The following is a 22,095-nucleotide window of genomic DNA, read 5'->3' on the forward strand; positions in this document are numbered from 1 at the left end:
TCTTGGTGGGTGAGGGTTATTTAAAAAAAAAAACCTTAAATAGGATAGTCTAAACATCACAGGTGGACTCTTGTTGGTTGATTACAATTAAATGTTTACACAAACAGAAAAACTGAATGCATTATAGTATGAGAAGTGTTTAAAATACATCAAATGAAGCGCTTACAAGGTATGTTACCTCCTATGCAGTGTGAAGGCACAGTTAAAGCCCTAGCGAGTTGCAAATTCACTGTAAACAAAAATCTATTATGGTTATGGGTATGTGCTAATTAAAGTCTGTATGTGTTGTGACTGCATCACCAGCGACAAAATATATATTTGAAAAGGTGTTTGCGGAAGTTCATAGCTGCACACAGAATGTAGGAATTCAAATCTGATTTGAAAATCCCATTGTAGCTGTAGAAATGCGGTAGCTGAAGTTTTTAGCTTTGCATGAAAAACTCATTTGCTTTTTAGCAAAGAAGATAAGCTTAAAATTACAATGATGGAAATGTCAAAGTGTGTTGCTATCGTGAGGCTTATATTCATGGAAGCAGTAGCTACCAAAAATTAACATGAAAATGCATTTGAGGAAGTGCATTGCTGGAATAAAAAAAGTTAGAAAATAAAAATTAAAAGGTGCCTTTACACAGTGCAATTGAAAATTTCATTGTAGTTGGACAAATGTGTTTGTTGAAGTCCGCAGCTTTGCACGCAAAATTCCTTTGCTGTTCAGCAAGCAATATGAGCAAGAAAATAGAATTATGTAAATGTGATAAAGTGTGGCGATATTACGAGACTTCTAATGGAAGGACTAGCTATTAAAAAGAAACATGAAAATGCATTTGGGGAAGTGTATGGCTGCACACACAAAGATTAGAGTAGCAGCTGCGGCACTGTCTAGAGGACTTAGAATGAGGAATTACCACTGGGACCAGAAGCAGCTAGCAGCACTGACTAGAGTACAAAGAATGAGGAATTACCACTAGGAACACAGACCCACCTAGTACAGGAGTTAAAATGAGGGGAGAGAGCAGCTGTAGCACTGTGTAGAGGACTAAAAGAGGAATTGCCATTGGGACTGGAGAAGCAGCTTCAGCACTGGGTATAGGGCTTGACTTGTAAAGTAAAGCTACCACTGGAAACAAAAACTTACCTGCAGTAGTGAGAAGAGATCTTAGAATAGGAAATTACCAGTGGGACTGAGAAAGAAGAATTATCAGTGGGAACAGAGACAGCTGTAGCAGTGCTTGGAGGATCGTTAAATAAGAGGCATTTGCAACGGGATCAAAGTAGCAGCTAGTGATGGAGCAAGGTTTCATACGTAAAGAAACTTGCTTGACTTCAATCCTCTCGAAATAACATGTAACTTATTAATCAACATGTCTTGTATTATTAACAATTGCATTACAAGACATTTTTAGTATCCAGGGGAAGCTTACCATTGTGCTATTACTAACTATAACTAGAGTATCTAATATGGCCGCAGAAAACGCGGGAACCGTTCTGTGCATGCGTCTGCCACATCTACGTGGTGTGACGTAGATCTGTTTTTGTTGGGAATTCTTGCAGCTGCGCACTAGTATTAAAAATGGCCGCTTCATGCTTTACATATTAATGCACATACTCCTGCTCGAACTAAACATTGTATGTTCTGCTTAACTACTGATGCTATAGTTAAAATAAAGTACTAGGGGTAGAGTAGAATTAACTGGTATACTGTACATTCATTTCTTTTTGTATTCTAACATGTCTCGCTTTGACTTTATTATTAGCTCGTATTTGGGTCTGAAGGGTGACTCTGCGCATGTGCTGGGAGCACTGAGATACCTCGAGAGGTGGCATTGAAACCTCACCCCATGACCTGGAGAGAGGAAGACAACTTGCAAAATTGTTCAACATTGTATATTAAATAAAATTGATATTGCTGGGAGGAATAAAAGTGCATGGGGAAATAAATTATGGGTGGGAACATTGATCAAAATGTATTGAATGGAAATGATCTCATACTGGTATGGTGTGATGACCTCTCCTCGCCTTTCTGACCAATCAAATGAAGGGAATACACGAATTTGCAACACTGAGTCGTGGTACATACCCAGCAAAATAGTATAACTAAGGTAGGTTTAGTTAGTTAGATTGTCTGACTTGTCACAGACAAGTCATTGACCCAACCTATGCTGACGGAAAATCGAGAGCAGAGGGCTGGTCGAGCACTCCGACAGAAGAATCGGGGTATTACTGATGGAGAAGAATCGATCTACCCAGTCCGAGTGTAGCCGCAGAGAGGGGTTTGGCGCTGGCGTTGCACTTAGCTGAGGTTGCCTGTCCTGACCTGCACCTGTCCTGTCCCGTCCCGTAGGCCCGCATTAGTCGGGAGCCCTTTCTTGTCCCAGCCCGTGGCGAAGGTTGGTCCTTGCACCATTCTAGGTACATATTAATATGTGTAGTATGTCGTTGTACAGTTTCCCTTTACAGGTACCAATGTCTAAAAGGTACATCCTTAAAGTCTTGCTGAATGATTGCTTTAATAATTATTTTTTTACTTGAAAAATCTTTAATTTCACTACTGTGGCTGTTGACTCACAAAATATTGCATAGATAAAGTGTTTAAAACTTACCCGAGTCTGTGGTTATTCCTTGAGGGTAAATATTATTCTGTACCTATTATTCTAACTCCTTTGATCCTTAGATTTAGGACTTAGAGCACAAGTGACAAGGATTTGGTAAGTCATGCTGTACAGGTATAAGTCCTAAAAAGTGAATGACATTTCTGATAGGCAGGAAACTAAATTGGATTACTGGTTCAAGGTGTGAAAGTTTATGGGCCCAGGTGAGTATGGTAAACTGAGCTGGTAATCCCACGCAGTCACTAGCAGCAGCGCTTAGACTACTTAAAATAATGATGCACCGACTGGACCAAAGAAGCATCTAGCAACAGTGTTTAGAGGACTTAGAATAATTAATTAGCGGTGAGATATTAGCAAATGCTATAATTCGTATTTTTTGTGAAAGTTAGAGTCATTGGAGTTGAAAATTATTGTTTTTTTATTTATGTTTTTTGTTTGTAGTGGAGTGGATTTATGTTTGGCATGGAATTGTGCAATGGAATTATGGGATTAGTTAATATGTGGTATGAAGAGTAGTGGACTAATGTGTAGTGGTATTGTATGTTTTGGAGTGGCATGTTTTGGGTGGAATTATGTGGTGTTGTATTGAATTATGTGGCATAACGTGTAAATCTGTGGTGTGGATTGGATGTATGTGGTTTGTAGTGGAATTATGTGTTGTGGAATTTTGTGTTATGGAATTGAGTGGAGTTGTGTTGTGTAGAATTGTGTGGCACGGAGTGAAAATATGTTGAGCAGAATTATGTGGCATGTTGTGTGTATTTATATGAGTGTTGGTATGTGGTATGGAGTAGATTTATGTGGAGAGTAAGTATGTGGTATGGATTGTAGCATAAGTATGTAGTGTATTGAATTGTGTGGCACTGTACTGTGGAATTGTATGGCATGGTGAGGAATTGTGTAGAGTGAAAATGGGGGACCTTGCATTGTGGAATTTAGTGGAGTGTAAAAATGGGTTTTCGAGCAGAGTTGATATACGTGGAGAGTAATTGTGTGGTGTGAAGTGTAAATTTGTAGTTTTTAGTGTACTTATGAGTATTTTTATTATTTGTAGTAAAATTGTGTTGCGTGGAATGTAAAGGAATTATGTTATAGGGGTGAGTAATGTGTATTTTGGGTGGTAAACAGCTGGGAAAGAATGCTTGGGTTTGGAATGCAGTCTTATTGACTTTTAGGATGTTGTGCATAAAGGAGTATGCCTTGGTTGTTAAAGGGACTGTTGTGTTTTAATTAACTTAGAATGAGGAATTACCACTGGGACCAAAGAAGCAGCTGTAGCACGGTCTAGGGGACCTAGAATGAGGAATTACGCCTGGGAACAGAGACATAGCTGCAACACTACTTAGAGGATTAGAATGATTAATTACTGATGGGACCAGAGTAGCAGTTAGAATGAATTCATGACTACTGGAGTTAGTTGAGGAATTACCATTGGGACCATAGAAACTGCTGCAGCACTGTGTAGAGGAGTAAAAGAAAGGACTTACTACTGGGACCAGAGTAGCAGGTGCAGCACTGTCTAGAGAACTTAGAATGAGGAATTACTGCTATAACCAGAGTAGCAGCTGCAGTAATGGACAGAGGACTAAATAAAAGGAATTATAACTGGGACCAGAGATTAAAGCCGCAGCTGAAGTATACAATGCATATTTAAAGCTGTGTGTATTTCCTGGCTTTTAACCAGGACTTGGTAGCCGGCCATGCTGTGCTCTGCTTTGCTACAAATAATGTAAGTGTCCCTAGAGGGAAGAAAATACATAGTTAAGGAAGTAGCAATGGGTGGGAGGTGGTGTGGGGTGTGGAGGGCATGGCACGGGAGAAAAAGTGAAATATAAGTTTAAGAAGTGCTTGTATCTTTTGTAACGAGACTTGCTGTGCCTCTTTGATAAACCAACTGCTGTCTCTTTAAGGCAAGCATAATATTGGATTGTATCAGTTTAGGGAGAGAACCTATATCCGTTTGTGCTGCTTACGGAGGAAGACCAACAGTTAGGCAAGCAGTGACCACAGTAATTACGGCAGTAAGAGAATGTGCGCTGCTGGCTGATACAGCAAGTTTGACGAAGTGAAACAGTGTCTGGTAAAACTAAGTAAAAAAAAGTAATGCGACTAGGTGACGTAAATGAATAAATATAAAGTTCTTTTTAGGGGATCAATGTTATATGTTGTTTTACTACATATAAACGTAAAACATTAGGGCGTATTTCATAATTAAGCGAACTTGTGCTCCTAACTGAAACAGCAAGTACGAAAAGGTTAGTACTCAGATCTATAAATTACATTACCTAAATTGGTTTTGGCAGTATTTGTTTTATTTATCAAAGTAACCGTAGCCATAATTATTAAATGGTAACACCAGCTTCTCCTATACGCTAGAGTGGGAGAGCATCAAATTAGTGTGAGGTGAATGTGAGAAATTTAGTGGAAAAAAGTGGAAACAGGCCATTAAAAAGCAACATAAAATGTGTAGACAATATTACAAAACTGCATTCTCCTATATCTTGCCTCCCCGAATGCTTCGCTCCTTAACGCCATTAATATATTTACAAACTTCAGGAAGAACTCTGGTTACAGGACCAACTGGTAGTTTATGTCCTCTGTGGTGAAACCCCCAACCCCCCTGAAGAACTGCCCAATCCAGGTGGTCCGAGACGGCTTCCGGAACCTGGGTGTTTTTATTTCAGCGGATCCAAAGACATGGCATGCGCGGAATCTGCTCCCCCCTCCAGAGATTGAAACGAGACGCCGCACATTGGAGGGCGCTCCCGCTATCTCTGCTGGGACGAGCAGCGCTTTTTAAAATGATGGCTTTGCTCCATTTTCTGTATGCACTGCAGAATCACCCGGAACCAGTCCCAGTGCAATATTTTAAGGACATTGAAAGCCTTCATCGAGAGCTGGCCTGGCAGGGCAGGCCACGCATAGCCCTACAAAAGCTGGTAATGTTGTGGTTCGATGGGGGATTGCCCTCCCACACATTAAAAAATATTACTGGGCTGCTCACCTGGCAGCAATTAATCATTGCACGTATAGATGCTGGGATGACCCGGGGTACAGGATGGACAAATGGCAACTTCCCGTGGGTAACTTTAATAGCACAAGGAAGGAAAGTACAACATGTTGTTGAGACAGTTAAATTGGTTGTCTTGAGAAAGATGGTATAAAATAATAAAAAAGAACGAAACGCAGAAGCAAAAAAAAAAAAAAAAAAAAAAGAGTACAATCAAAAGGACTCACACAAATGTGTCAAATACAGATTTACATTGTATTAGCCGTAGTGTTTTCTAAATTCAAGTTGAAGTACAATAGGATTTGACAAATATTTTGTCTCACACTTGTCTGTCTCGATTGATTTATGTTAAAAAATATTTATGTATATTGATTTATGGTCTATGAGTTTTTAATGATTGTAACAAGAATTAGCTATATTGTGTTTTGAACAATTTTTTAGGAAATGTATTGTTTTTAAGATAACATGTGATGTGTTTAAAATTAAAAACACATTAACATTAAAAAAAAGAAAATATATTTTCTTTTATTCTGAATAAATTGTCATTGAAATATATTATGTCAGCCTACATTAGGTAGAGCACTGTTTTTTACTGTCCTTTGATATATTGTGTGATTGTGGGTCAAGGGAACTTTATTTTGCTTTGGTACACGTACCTCAATTTCCTTGATAATTTTAAGGGGTCCCTCTAATTTCTTCTGTGGTAACTTTAATAGAGCCATCTACTCCTATGCTAAAACGTTCCCACTCACTGGCCCTACCCGAAACGTAGTACAGGGGGCGGGGGGGGCGGCGGCTCACTCAGGCCACTCCATTGTGGGACGTCGAGCAGCTGGGAACTCTGCAGACCTAAAAAGGGTTTGAGCATGGGGATCTGATTGAGATCTCAAGGATTGGAGATCTATGGTAGAAGGGGGTGATGGTGTCCTTAGCCACCCTACAAAAAGAATATGAATTATCCGTCTCAGAATACTTTCGGTACCTACAGGTGCAGCATGCACTAACTTCGAACTTGCCCAAGTGGGAATCTCCCCCAGAATAGTTGTCACTGCAAGACAGGTTGTTGGATGGATACATGCCCCCAAAAGCGATCTCCCTTGCATATAAGAAACTGATAAATAACACTTCTGATTATCTAGTCCAGACCAGGGGGCAGTGGGAAAGAGACGGATTAGAGCTTGAGGAGGAGTAGCGGGAGGCATTGGCTTCCCGGAGAGAAGTCGCTGTTTCTTCCAGACTCCGCCTGGTTCAATTAAAGATCCTGCATAGGGTCTATATGTTGGGAACTAGGCTGGTTCGCATGGGAAGCGTATCTGATGGGATGTCCAGGAGACAATGTGGACAAGAGGGTACTTTCGTGCTTAGAATATGGAAGTGCGCACATATCCAGAGTTACTGGAAGGGGATACAAGAGTGTATAAATGAAGTGCTCGAGGTGGGACTCCGGCCTGAAGACAAACGTCTGTTAAATGTCTGCGAGCCTACGGACCTGAATAGTAGGGTGAAAACGTGGGTCACGTTGGGCCTGATGGAACATTACCCGTCTGTGAGGTTCTGGAGTGTTGCTTATGTTGACTTTCTGGAAGGCAGACATAGACTGGTGCATGCTTAGGGAAAATACAGTGTATGTTGCATGAGGATGTCCCAAAAAGTGGTCCGCAATTTGGGACAAATTGAATGTGTACAGAGGGAATATCTGTTTCCCACCTACAGTCCCTCCTCTGGAAGAACCTATCATACCTTGAGTTCCTACTTCCCTGATCTATTGTTCTGATTCATCACTGAAATTCTGTCTATATGTCTGAAGTTCTGTATATCCTTCTGTACAAGAAATGCTGTTTTCTAGGTTTAATAAAAAAGACTTATTGAGTGAAGCTTTTGAAAGAGCATAAAACACACTTTCAAGAGAACCTTGCTACATTTAAATTTAGGGAAAATGCATACAAGACATACACAGGAGGAGATATTGCTGGTAAGCTGCAAACTTAGTTGTGGAGCCTAAATGGGCAAATAAATATAGCTGTAGGATAGGTTGATTTTGAATAGCAGGTAAGGAATAAATGGGACTTTTGGTGCCTTCTTTAAGATGTTACAATTGCAGCCTCTATGCACTATGTGATGTCCACTAAGACAGACATATCATAGAAGTCACTACTCAAACTATATAGGAAACAGAGGGAAGAAAAGCAGGACGAAAGAAGTAACTAGGGTTGTCATATCACTTCAAGCGTACAGGAGGATTTTACACTACACTTCCTCCCACAAAATAATAAGAAGAACAAAAGGTAGGGTGAATCGGTCTCCAAAATAGGAGACTACAGTTCCTAGTCCCTAGTCTCCAGGTTCTCAACCGATGTCCAAAGTGAGTCAAAAACAAATTTGGATGAGGCGATCTCACCTATATATTGTGGCATGCTACAATATTAATTACCTCATCCCACCCTGGTGAGATCGTACTACCAGGATGGGCTTGAAACCAGACCGTGGGAAAGTTCCTAAGATTTAATAGATATCTAGGTAATATTGGGATCCATCTATTAGACTTCAAATAACTTAGAGTATACCACAATGGTATCCCTTATAAGGTGGTACCTTTAAGGATATCCCTTATAAGGTGGTACCTTAGGTATGATTAAAAAGGTAAACATATCACCCCTTTGCTCTGATATTTACCTGAGAGGGCAAATGTCGGGTTCTTAGCTCAATACGAGATGCAAAACAACTCCTGCACCTTCCAATGGCATCCGAGGACAAAACCCCCCATCTCCTCCCTCAGCCTCGTTCCATGAAGCTATGCGCCCTAAATGGTCCACGGTACCCCCTGCCAAGTACAGAACACCAGTCAAGGATCAATCCTCCTCCCAAGCTAAACAAGCTATCATCCAGCATCTCCGCTCCATGGGCGAAGTGCATTCCCCAGCCAGATCTCCAGTGGCTTCTGAGTGACTGTTGCGCTACTCACTTCTGGGCTGCGACCAGACACCCACCCCGACATTGCTATGTTCCAACTACAGGCAATGCACCACCCTGGACTACATACAGTTCTCAGGGCCAACCTGATGACAAGTATACCTTGGGACTACTGGTCCCAACCCGGAATACCCTTCTCTCAACAATCTCCTCATGGCTAGTAACCGCAACTCGACAGTATACCGCTGCCAGGATCCCACAGTTATAAACTCAAGGCTCGCAGAGGGAGAACTCCTCATTCTATGACGACCGGCTGCGGAGGCAAGAGACTGAAAGGATCAGAGGAACCTTCTTTCATGCCCCCCCTACTCAATTCACTACCTTAGAGAGAGACTTCTCGAGAATGGCCCCCGCCATAGCTCTTTGGCCATTCCAGGACTTGAACACAATTTTCTGGCACGGTTGCCCTTTGAATTTTCATGTTATCCCCTCCCGACCTCCCACTCCCTGTGCCCTATCTCTTGGGTACTCTGGACTCGAGATGGGGGCGCACTGGGTCACTCCTGACATTCACTCGCAACTAAGGGAGACCTCTCCCATACTATGCACTCTGACATGGAACTCCGATATCTCCCCTCCACACCCCTCCACCCTTCCACTAGGAGCACCCCTTCAAACCACCACCCCTCCCTACCGAGACACGAGAGCCTCAGCACTCTTACACCCGGGATGGCCACCCTTCTACAATTGCTACATCAACACAGCCAACCCTCTTGCTTGGCACAATGGTCGATGCACCATGCATCAAAGTTCTCTCCCTCAATGTGATGGGCCATAATGCTCCCAATAAGCGATGCCAGACCTGGCAATACCACCTTATACAGGACAATGACATCTTTTCCTGCAAGAAAACTACCTACTACACTCTGACATACACAGTATGGCCCACCCAAAATACCCGAACCAATATTGGGCGCCTTCCCCAAACAAGACGGCCGGGGTTTCAATTGTGTGTACAGCATGGTTCAGCACAAAAGGAACACAGACAATGCGGGACAGGGAAAGCCCCTTCAGTAAGATCAGGATCCAACACAATGCTCAACCCCTCATTCTCCTCAAGGTCTATGCACCTAACCAATCACAGGACCGATATCGTAGAACCCTGTTGAAAGAGCAGGTGTCGCACGAGGGGGAGCACTTGATCAAGGGAGGGGACTTTAATTTGGATTGAGACCTTGAACTAGACTGCAGTGCTACCTCCTTCCAGGGCACTGGGGCGATGTCCGCGGCGTTGGAGAGGTCTTACAGACCTAGGCCTCACAGATGCCTGTCGCTACAAATTCCCAGATACTCAGGACTATTCCTTCCTCTCACACATCCACCACTCATACTCGCACATCGACTACTTCTTTCTCTCAAAAATGTTAATGCAGGCCCTGGAATCGGTCCTGATCTCCGACATTTCCATTTCAGACCATGCTCTTCTGGAGATAGTGCTGCAATGCCCAAATGTTACACCACGCCCCCTCCCTTGATGGCAGCTCGCCCCCTCACATCCTGCGGAACCCGGTTAATGCTGACGAGATAAGGTGACAGATCTCAGCATACTTCGATTCAAACGCTCTACCCTAGACCTTAGACTTTACCCTATGGGTCGCATTCAAAGCGACCATCCAGGGTGTTACTACATCGATTATAATGACCCTGACTCGAGAAGCCCAGTTAATAGAAAGCGTGAGCAGAGACATCAAGGCTTTAGAAAAGCTTGACCACTCTGAGCCCTATAGACAGCAAAAGAAGCAACTAAATTTGCTTCGCTGCCAACTTCAAGTCCACAGGACGAACAAGGCAGAACGGTCATTGCTGGTGCTAATGCAGAGATATTGCAAGGGGGAGACAAGGTGTGATCTATCCTGGCCCACCGACTAGGTAGTCCAGCAGCCCGAGCCCACATACCAAAGACTAAATCTATAGACATCATCTGGGTGACCTCAGAGCATGACAGGCAACATGAATCCCACTCCTTCACCACACTCTCCGGGGAGGAACCCCCCACACATGAAGACCGTGAATCTTTCTTAACTGCCTGTCCATGGACTCCCCTCAGCACTCACCATACCATACACAATTGTTAGTGGCTCCAATCACTCTGGACAAACTGAAATGGGCACTCAAGGGCCTACCGGTGGACAAGACCCCTTCGGTCTCATTCTATCGCATCGTCCTGCCTCAACTACAAGAACACCTCTTAAGCTTCTTCAATTCATTCTCCGATACCACGGGCCTCACCATGTCTATGGCAGAAATAGTTCTTATTCCTAAAGTAGGAAAAGACTCTACTATGTGTTCCTCATACCATCCTATCGCCCTGCTCAACACCGATGCCAAAATGTACACGAAAATCTTGGCAAATAGTCTGGAGTCAAATTTACTGGCCTGATCGATCCAGACCAGGTTGGTTTATATGCCAGGGTGTGGACCCCATATGCCGAGAAGCCCATCTCGTTAAGAACGTCCGCAGCCGGGACAGCCCTGTATGCTTGCTCTCACTAAACACAGAAAAAGTCTTTGACCGGGTTCTTCTACGTGCAGTCCTCCAAAGAAAATCGCCCTGGGTCCCAGATTATGGCATCTTACGCTGCGCTTTTGGCACAAATTCGAGTTAACTGCTAATTCCCAAGACCCATACACATACAGAGGGGCACCAGACAAGGCTGCCCGCTTTCTCCACTACCTTTCGCCCTGGCAGTGAAACCACTGGCGATAACCATACACCAAACTACAGATATTAAGGGCATCCCGTTGGTGGCTTAGAACACAATGTCGCCTTATTTGCAGATGACCTTTTACTTACACTGACCACCCCTATACCACAAGCTGATATACTAAGACTACTAAGCGACATGAACTCCTTTACCTGGGGATACAATCGCCCGAGATTCTCGAATAAAATGTTCATGCTACCTACGGATCGGGGTGCCTAGCATGCCCCAATCTCCTGGAATATTACTAAGCATTACACCTGCAATACATTTAGAAATGGGTTGTTCGCAAAAGCGAAAAACACTGGTTCCACATGGACCACGCGGTCGCCTGCAGACCGCCTTTGAGACCTGGCCTGGCTTTCAAGGAACGAACGACCCCGGAGAGACTACATAGCCACCCCAACTAAAACAGTCCTCATTATCTCATCTGGTATATGATTGCAAACCCTAGGGGTCTCACCTCCGTCCCTTCGCCTCTGTCCCTTCGCCTAACACTCCGGTGGCCTGCAACTCCAATTTCCCCCGAGCTCTACAGCCTCAATCATTCTTAGCCTGGCTCGAGGGCGGGTGCCTCACAATCCAAGACCTCTTTGAAGGGGAAGTCTTCAAAACTTTCGACCAATGCAAGAGAGACTTTCACCTACCAGACATGTCTCAGTTGCAATACTACAAGCTTCGGCACAGGCTACTCACACCACTGAATGTGCAGGGGGTAGCTCAGCCACTTACTCCCTTTGAAACACTGGTACACTCTTGACGGTGTTACAACACTCTACCCCCCTATCCAACCTCCTACTTACCAAATACAATGGTAGCAGACTCGACTGAGGAAATCTCTCCAAAACAAAGGGCACAATTATGGCGCAAAAACACTAGGATACTCAGCAGCATACCCCAACGCTAAACAGTCTATAAAATCATGGCCCGCTGGTAGTACACCCCGACACCATTGGAGAAAATGTTTCCCTCTGCTTCCCCCCCCCCTCTGCTGGCACTGCTACTCGGCGACGGGCAACTTTATTCACACCTGGTGGTCCTGTCCACGTCCCACCCTTTTTTGGAAGGAAGTCTTGAGCCATATTAGAGACGCCATAGGCTTACCCATACCGCACTCACACACTGTGGCCATCCTGGGTGACAGGCCCCCCGTCATATGCGGCTATGATACATGACACGCTCGGACTGGCATGTTATTGCACACATGCTCGGAGCAGCCAAACAAGTCTTCACACTTCACTGGAAAAAGCCCTCTGTCCCACCTATCGCTGCGTGATTCACAGGCCTCTGGTATAGCATGGCGCTGGAGCTTTTAACATGCCGGATCATACATGCAGAAGCTAAATTCACATGCATTTGGCAGCCACTGATTGACCACTTCTCGAAAATGGAGCATTTTCTTTTCACCCCCTCCCCCGGCTCTGTGCCCCCCACCTCTTCGAGGACGCTCCCTACCCCAGGAAGCCAACACTGCTGTGTGCGATGCATAACTTCAAAACAAGAGTCAATAGACACCCTTCCCATGAGCTCTCTGCAAAGATTTCGAATGGTTAACCATGGGACGCTTCCTTCCCTTTTCTACTTACCTCCATTCTCCACCCTTGTTACTCACCTCTACCTTCACCTCTCCCCCGTATATCCCTCTGGCTATCCCTTTTCCTGACTCCTCGAGCTTTTCTCTCCCAGTCATTACCACCCCATCCACACAACTAGACCCCTAAACCGCATGGACTAAGCCAACGCTAGTCCCCACTCTTCACCCCCCGCACCCTGTTCTTATGTTAGTGTTCATCCCCCATGACCAGGGGAACGTTGCTATCCCCTCCGACTGCCATAACTACCACTTATGGGGCCGGCAGGGATCTCATTCATAGCTCTTCCATTGTTGAATAAGTGATGTACGTTGTCATCAACCTCTGTTATTATCCTTTCATATTCATGTAAAGCTTGCTTCGGAAACCTGCCTGATGCATGTTCATCACTGTGGTATGTGTTTATGCTCTTCAATAAAAAGATTTTAAATAAAGAACAAGTTACATAACTTCGGTAATAATATATCTGTAAGAGATATATATTAGTTATAGATTCCTTACCTTAGAATTACCCCCAGGCGTCAGACTGGATCCAGAGAATATTTTCTTCAGCAGTACCCCTGCGCATCAGTAGATGGTGTTGGTCAACTCCGCGTTCGCCGTTTGAATAGTGATCGCCGGAATGACATTGCGGTATCTACTTAGACGCCGCCAATGCGTGCTGACCTCAGTTCTTTACACGACCTTCCACGCCAGAAATGCCGAGCCATGCAAGACCCTGACCACTGGTACACAAAACTAAGGCCCTGAAAGGGAGTCCCTCACGCTAGAAGTCAGTTCACGAGACGGGGAAGATGGGTGGGGTGGTAAGGAATCTATAACTAATATGGGTCTCTTACAGATATATCGTTACCGAAGGTAAGTAACTTGTCCATCTGAAAGAGACAGTTATAGATTCCTTACCTAAAAATAGATACCCCAGCAGTACCAACTCCGGAGGTGGGTCTGCAAACCAAGTTCACATCAGAAAGTCTTGGAGAACTGAAGGGCCAAAGAAGCCGTCTCTCCGGACTTGGCTGTCCAGGCAGTAATGTTTAGTGAACGTGCGTAGTAATGCCCACGTGGCTGCCTGGCAGATGTCACTGAGGGGGACTCCACGTCCCAAAGCAATAGTGGCTGCCATCGCCCTGGTTGAATGGGCGTGCAGTCGTACCGGAAGCTCTTTTTTCGCCAGGGAATTGAAAATTTCCAGGGCTGCCGTTGAGTGCGCTGCCCTCCTGGGGGTGCTTCAGCCGCCTTCAAGCCTCAGCCAGACTATCTCCGAGGCCTGCAACTGGCCCCAGCTGTGCACGGGAGCTGCACGTGGGCTGGGGGACCCAGACGGCACGGTGGGCCGCGAGGATCCCCGGCCTAAATTTTGGAGTGGGCCAGCTGACCAGCAGAGGAACAGGAGCGGCCTAGGCGTGGCCACAGCTTCACGGACGAGGCTCCTTCTGGCGGTGCTGAGTGGATGGCCCGGGCCGGCACTGTGAGGCTGCCTCCCTAGCCCGGCGAGCAACATCGGCTTGAGGCCGCACGGGGACTGCGGCCCACGTGGTGCTGGGCCTAGCAGTTGTGGACAGATCCTTGGGAAGACCACCGGTAGGAGTGCACCTGCAGCAGCGCCGACGAAGAGGAGCCCCTCTGAGCTTAGTGAGAGTTGCCTTGGTGTGCAAGCGGCCACTGGGCGCGGGGCGAGCAACCTCCTGGTATTTTGTGGGGGCTGGGGGTGCGTGGCCTGCCTGGATTGTGGAGACCTGCGGCTCCCCTGCACCGGGGCGGGCCTGCTGGTGGGTGCCGGGCCCCCGCCTACTATCACCGTACCTGGCCTCAATCTTAAGTATGCCCCTCGAGGGAACAGAGCAACGCTAAAGTGGTCTGGGGAGGGTCCGTGGCTTCCCAGACGTGGCCCTTCCCTGCGGTGCTGTGTGTATGGCCCCAGCCCACAGGCCAGCACTGCAAGACTGTCTCCCCAGCTTGGTGCGCAGCATTGGCCGAACCCCTAGGACTTCCCGGAGACCGTGGCCCAAGTGGATTTGGGCCTGGCAGCTGTAGACTATCCCTCTCGCAGACTCCCGGTAGGAATGCACACGTAGCAGTGAAGCCGAAAAAGGGCCCTCTTGGACTGGGCGAAGGCTGCCTCTGAGTTCTGGCGGCTTTTGGGCAGGTGGCGTGCAATCTCCACACAATTAGAGATGGCCTGGGGTGTGGGGTCCGTCTGGACTGCGGAGACCTCTGACTCCCCTGGCAAGGGGTCTGGCTCGCTGACAGGTGCCCGGCCCCCACCTCCTCCCACCACATCTTGGCCGCGCTTCCCGGTGGTGGCCGCGAATAGCACCGGAGCGCGGAAGAACCGGCGAGCCTGGTGGTGCAGTTCTGCCATCTTCCTAAGACACCTAACTTGCAGAGGAGGCGAAGGATCCAGGGGAGACCGCAGTTGGAAGAAATAGCTCACACAGTGCATCTAGTGCCCCTGCTGCACAGCTTGGTCGGCGCCTCTCTGGCTCAGCTGTGGCCCTCCTGACACCCCGATCCCACACCAGAACGCGCTTGGAGCAGACGGAGGAGCATGTCCACGTCCAGGACCAAAATGTGAAACCCTCGAAGGACATCTTCGGTTACTCACAATCAATTCCCAACATGGCTGCTGCAGCTCCCGAGGCCGAGACCGCAAAACACCCTATGACCTCCGGAGACGAACCCATAACAAAAGCTTTTCTGGAGTCGCTGTTCCACACCCTTAGGGAGGATATACAATCGGTGAAAACTAAATTTGCAGCGGACGTCAAGGAGATTCGCAGAGAGGTGGATGGTGTCGGGGAACGGGTGGCCACCCTAGAGGAGAAGAGCGACACCACAGCGACCGAGCTGACCATGCTTCAGCAGGAGGTAATCAGGCTACAAGATTAAAATGTGGACATTCAAACGCATCTGGAGGATCTGGAAAACAGGTCCCGAAGGCACAACATCCAGATCCGTGGCATGAAGTCTAAGGACACTAGAGATCTGTTCACATTTGCCAAGGGCCTCTTCCGTCACATACAAGGAGACTCCCACGAATCTGACATTGTCTTAGATAGAGCACACAGAGTTGGGCTACCCTGTGCTCCCAATGCCCCTCCAGCAGACATCCTAGTGGGTGATCAGGACTTTAGGACCAAGGAAGCCATTCTAACTAAAGCGAGAGCTCTTCACCCCATATCTTTCCAGGGACACTCCCCGGTACTATTCCAGGACTTAGCTCTGATTACATTTCAACGTCGATGGCAGTTTCGCCCTGTGACTGAGCATCTCTGGCAGCAGGGGATACCATACTCCTGGGTCACCCCTTTCGACTCATCTTTCGCTACAATGGCAAACTCCACCAGCTTTGTTCATTTATAGACTCTTGCCGTCTGCTGGGCCTTGCGATACCGAGCGATGTAGACGACTACCGCAGCACTGGATCAGGGCCCGAGATATCCCCGTTGAGATGGCAGCGTCAGGGCAGACTGAGGTGCCCTCGGAAACCGCACAACTCAGAAATCGTTAGGAGTCAGCAGGCGGCCCTTACTGCTGTATTGGAGGCCCTTCCTGGAGAGGGCACCAACACCAAGTGAATGTCTCGGAGTCTCTGGACCCTCTAAATGCTTCCTCGCTGGTTGTGGGCGGGCGGCGGGGGGGTGGTACCCCTTCTCTTGGTCACACTATGGACCCCACTTGTTGATTGATTGGTCAACTCGGGATGACGGACTATTTTTTTCTGACCGTAACTGTTCGAATTGTTCTTGTTTTGGGGTTGGTTTGTGGATTTACTTTTGAAGGGTTTTTTGGTTCGTGTCCCTCCTTTTTCGCGTTGTGTAGATAACTTGGCAGCGAGCCCAGATCCTTCTCTTACAGTTCTGTATCCCTTGGCAACTCCTACAGCCTATGACATGGCTTGCATTTCTTCCCTACCCTAGATGCCTCACAGACCTCCTAAAATCCTAATACTCAATGTACGTGGCCTTAATAACCCAATCAAACGTAGAGCTGTCCTCCACTACCTGGAACACTTCAACGCTGACATATGCCTCCTACAGGAGACACATCTTATCCCCAAGGACCACCATAGGATGAAATCCCATGCTTTTCCCACGCAGATGTTTTCCTCTAACCCTACTAAGTCAGCAGGGGTAGCCATCCTTGTTTCCGCTCCTTTCAGGGCAGGGTGCTCCAGAAAGAGGCCGAAATTAGGGGTTGTTTGCTTACATATCAGTTTCTCGTGGCTGGGGTGTCCTTCATAGCAGGTTCTCTATACGCCCCCAATGAGGGCCAAAACAAATTCTTTCACAACGCACTTACCGAGGCCACGGATAACACTGAGCGGCGCCTGCTATTGGGTGGGGATCTAAACTTAGTATTTATAACCTTAACGACCATTCCTGCCAGCGCACACGCCAGGTTGGCGCTCTTTCTCCAACAGGGCTAACCCGTGTCTGGGACCTGGGACTTATTAACTTATGGCGCCACTTCCATCCCCACAGTCGGGCCTATATCTTTTATTCAGGAGCCGATAAAACGTATGCTAGACTGGATTATTTCCTTAGCTCAACCTCACTTCAAGCGCTCGCGACTTGAGATCCTCACAGCGTCCTTATCAGATCACTCTCCAGTCATTGCTTCCTTTCAGTTCCCGCCAACACGGCAACCATTAAGGCACTGGTGCGATACATTAGTTCACCAGGCCTCCACAGTTGACCAAATTAAGACCCCCATCACGAATTATCTCGCCCTCAATGCAATCCGGACACTTCTTTAGCGACGCAATGGACTGCTCTTAAGGCTGTCCTGCGGGGAGAATTTATAGCCATCTCTACAGCCAGCAATATAGAACGTAGTCATAAACGGGCAGAGTTCACTCAGCGAGTTGTGGAACTGGAGGAGATGCACCAACATACCGGTGCAGCCAGAGCCTGGCATCAATTGTGTGCGGAGCGGAAACAACTTGCAGCACTAGATCAAGATAGGGCCGAATACGCTGCTCTCCGCCTCTCCTACTACATGGGGGGCGACAAATGTGGCCGTCTCCTAGCCCACAAACTGCGCGAGGCCAGGCAAAGACAGGGGGTGCAGACCATCCGCTCTTCGGGAGACGAGCTCACCTCAGATGATGCGGCCATCGCGGAAGCCTTCCGAGACTTCTATGCGGAGCTTTACTTGAGCGACCTCCTGGACACTCATCATAGGTCCGAATACTTAGAGGCAGCACATGTGCTCGCTCTTAATCCAGCGCAAACTGACTACCTAGACAGGGACAGAAGAAGTTAATGCAGCGATCTCCCGCCTTTAGTTAGGCAAATCACCCAGGCCGGATGGCTACTCAGCGGCTTTTTATACATCTTTTTGCACCCAAGTGGCCCCCCTGTTACGGAACCTATTTAATACCTTCGCACAAACTGGAGCCATCCCAGAGGAGATGCTGGAGGCATCAATTGTAGTTATTTCGAAACCCGGGAATGATAAAACATATTGCAGCGCATGTAGACCAATTTCTCTCCTGAACATAGACATTAAACTTTACACGAGCATACTTGCGACTCGTCTGGCTCCATATATGTCCCAATTGGTAGAACCGAGCCAGGCGGGCTTTATTCCGCAACAGCAAAGGGGCACACAAGGGTAGTACACGTTACTGACCATCAAAGCCGAGAAGGCATTCGATAGAGTGCACTGGCCCTATTTAGAGCAGGTTTTGCAGAGATTCGGGTTCGGTGAGAAACTGCGCACGGGAATCCTAAACTGCTATCGCTTACCCAAAGCAACATTTCGGGTGAATGATCAGACATCCTCCCGTTTCCCCATAGGCAGAGGCACTAGGCAGGGGTGCCCTCTCTCCCCCCTCCTATTTGTGCTCTATATGGAGCCGCTTGCACTACGGGTCAAACGTCACCCTTTTATAACGAGGATCAAATTTGGAGGAGATGTGTATACTATCAGCCTGTATGCCGACGACATCCTGCTCTCCCTTTCTAGCCCGGTCTCGGCACTGCGTGCGATTTTTATTGAACTACATTGTTTCGCACAGGCCTCTGGATTTAAGATTAATATGGACAAATCGACTGCTCTTAACATCTCTCTCTCTCCGACCACGCTGGCTCATTTGCAGGAAGAACACGCTATACAATGGTCTACTTCCTCAATCCCCTATCTGAGAGTACAATTAGGTTCTACCATACAAGCTACAATCAACACCAACTATTCCAGACTTCGTGCACATATCTGCAAGGAACTAGGCCAATGGAAACACTATCCCCTTTCCTGGCTGGGTAGAATAGCGGCCACCAAGATGACTATACTCCCTCAGATTTTATATCTTTTCCAGACCCTTCCCCTTCGCCCCGCAGACTGGATTCAACAAACCCAGTGAGACTTAGCATACATTATCTGGCAGGGCGGCAAACCCCGGTTTAAGCATGCGATCGCAGTTTTACCACTGGAACGGGGAGGAGTAGGGATCCCTGACCTACAGCACTACTTTTATGCCTCGCAGCTCCGATATCTAGTTAAATGGCATCGCCTTGAATCTAAGAAGCACTGGTTATAACAGGAACAGGCAGTGGCGGCTATGCCCCTGCAGGGTATCCCCTTCCTTCACAAGACACATAGGCCACCCAGTCTTTACGCATCCTACATCACGAGCATGACTTTGGAGGCCTGGGACCGCACTAACATCACCCAAGCTCGGACATCATTTCCCTCCCCTCTTACGCCTTATTCAATCATTCAGAATTTCAAACCGGCATGGATCCTAAGGCCTTTGCAACCTGGCTTCCGACATCATGTCGATCCCTAGGCCATCTTTTCGATCTGGACGCAATCACCCCATTCCCACAACTCAAGACGGACTATGGCATTCCGGAAACAGGACGCCTGCCCTACTTACAACGTAGGCACTGGGCACTTCAACCACACGTTAAATCTGGCGCCCAACGCCTTCTGACCCCCTATGAGAAATGGCTTGTTACCCGTAGCGCCGATAAAAAACTAATTTCCGACCTCTATAAACACTTATTAACGACCTCCACACTCACATAGAACGCGGGTCGGGTACGATGGTAGCGGGACCTGGACCGGACGCTTAGTCACAAGGAATGGGATGGTATCTTTTAATGGGCCTGACACTCAGCATACCACACAGGACTTACTGAGACACTGACTAAGGTAGTTACCTATTGGTATTACACGCCAGAGCGCCTTCAACGCTTTGATCCTCGACAGAGTGCCCTATGTTGGAGGGGTTCCGGAGAAGTGGGCACTCTTGTGCATCTTTTGTGGGGCTGCGATCGCATCCAACCATACTGGTCCCAAGTACTTGATGAAATAGACACCCACTTCGAAACGCAACTCCCACGATTTCCTGTATACATCCTCCTGGGCCTACCTAACCCTGTAACATATCCACTGAAGTCCCGAGGGGCCGACTAATCGCCATTGCTCTGGGTTCAGCCACTCAGAATATACTGGTGCACTGGCGCTCCGCCCAGCTCCCAACACACTCCGGATGGCTGAAGAGACTCTGGCTGGTACTAGGGATGGAAAAGTTAACCCTCACATTAGCTGGCAGAGGGGCTGAGTTCCCAGAGTTGTGGCGACCCTTTCTGACCTTGCTGATAAACTGAATTCCGGGAACTGACATGCCCCAGTTACCTCAGGCTTCTCCACCTTGCCGACACCCAAATCCCACATGATGGCTCTTCGCGTATTCCTAAGCGATCACGCTGACTCTCAGTGTACTCATCCATTTTTCTCCCCTTTTTTTGTTTTGTGGACGAGGGGGGAGGGGTGGAGGGTGGTAATATTGGGTCTTACTTGTCTGTTCTGTTTTCTCCCGCCCCTCCTTATTGTTTTCTCCTGCAGACCCGCTCCATTCATATTACTTTGGTAATGCTATTATTTGCGACACTTGTTGTCTGTATTGCATTGTCCCTAGGGAGCTGGGGGTCTTGTTCTTTTTCCTGTTTGAAAATCAATAAAAGATTTAAACCATAAGATCAATAAATAACGTTTTTTTTTTAAATGTGAAGGGGAAAATAACAAGAGATTCGGTAACGCTAGAGGTTTAGCAATTTATTTATTCATTCATTCTTATACAAAGCTGAGTCTCTCCTTCACTTTATACAAACACTGAAAAGAAAAGAAAAAGAAAACTTAGCTTTGATGAACTGAGTCAATGCAGTCCGGGAGGAAAACCCTGGTCTGATGTTCTTCGGTCACAACCACTTCCTGCACATTGCTAAGTGGTAGGAAAGTCTGAAAAAATTCTGTTTTCAGTTGTTTGAAGAGATTGGATGATAGGAATAGTGTCAGGTTGGGGATATACGTTTTTGGGGACAGGATTGTAAAGGAAGGCAAAATTGGACAAACACTTTGGATTTTGGTGGGAAATAAAGGTAGATTATTAACGGGCCATAATGCCCGTGATGTGATGGTTTAGCAAGGGGAGGTTAGAAGAAAAAGTAGGGTCGCATAAAGCTGGCACATAAGAGTAAGTCAATATTCTACATTTTCTTAGTACAAGCTTAGTTTTGCAAAGATAGGAGTATACTTGTTTATGGTATGAACAGTGGAATTGATCAACGGTTGGGAGAGTTTTAAGAATGAAGGTATGACTGGTAAAAAGTATGGAGTAGTGCAAGAGGAAAACCATTTAGTAACAGTGTGTATAAACAGATTGGGAGGGAAAAGGTATCTTGTGTTGTACCACTGCCAATAGAATAGATGATAAATTATTGGTAATGTGAAATGAGACTTAGTGGTGGGTGGAGGTCACTGGACTGAGGAAAGATAGAGGATCGCATGGAATATCAAGTGGTTGGAGAGGTGCACAATGGCTAAAGAGCTTAGTAGAGATGTTTGAAATGAAGCACACAAAAGTATAAGACTTCTGACTAAGATGAGATGGTACTGAAACATGGGACTGTCTAATTAGGGGTATGGCAGAAATAATGTCATTGTCAACCATATTCCGGCTGCTTGCAGTTGTTGATCTTGTCAAAAGACAGTGTTCCAGACCTACCGGTCACCAGGCCCTCTGCTTCACTAGCTTCACTGTATGATGAATGATTTTGCAGGGTTTTTAATATTGCTGAGCTCTGGCGGGCAGATATTGCCTGACACCATTAAGATCTATAGTGGGCAATGATTTTTTAAATGGCTTTGTCAATACCAAAGTATCTGGGTCCTTTCAATAGTTTGACTTTTAACAAATATAG

At 46.7% G+C, this 22,095-nt stretch overlaps 1 protein-coding gene across 2 annotated transcripts in view; it reads right to left on the reverse strand.

The window, feature by feature from the left end:
* Window positions 1-22,095, reverse strand: part of NUP155 (nucleoporin 155) — an 898,957-nt gene that overhangs the window by 770,443 nt on the left and 106,419 nt on the right. The gene's annotated exons all lie outside the window — the stretch shown is intronic.

This window comes from Lissotriton helveticus, chromosome 2_1 (genome assembly GCF_964261635.1).
Source record: "Lissotriton helveticus chromosome 2_1, aLisHel1.1, whole genome shotgun sequence".
Classification (NCBI taxonomy): domain Eukaryota; kingdom Metazoa; phylum Chordata; class Amphibia; order Caudata; family Salamandridae; genus Lissotriton; species Lissotriton helveticus.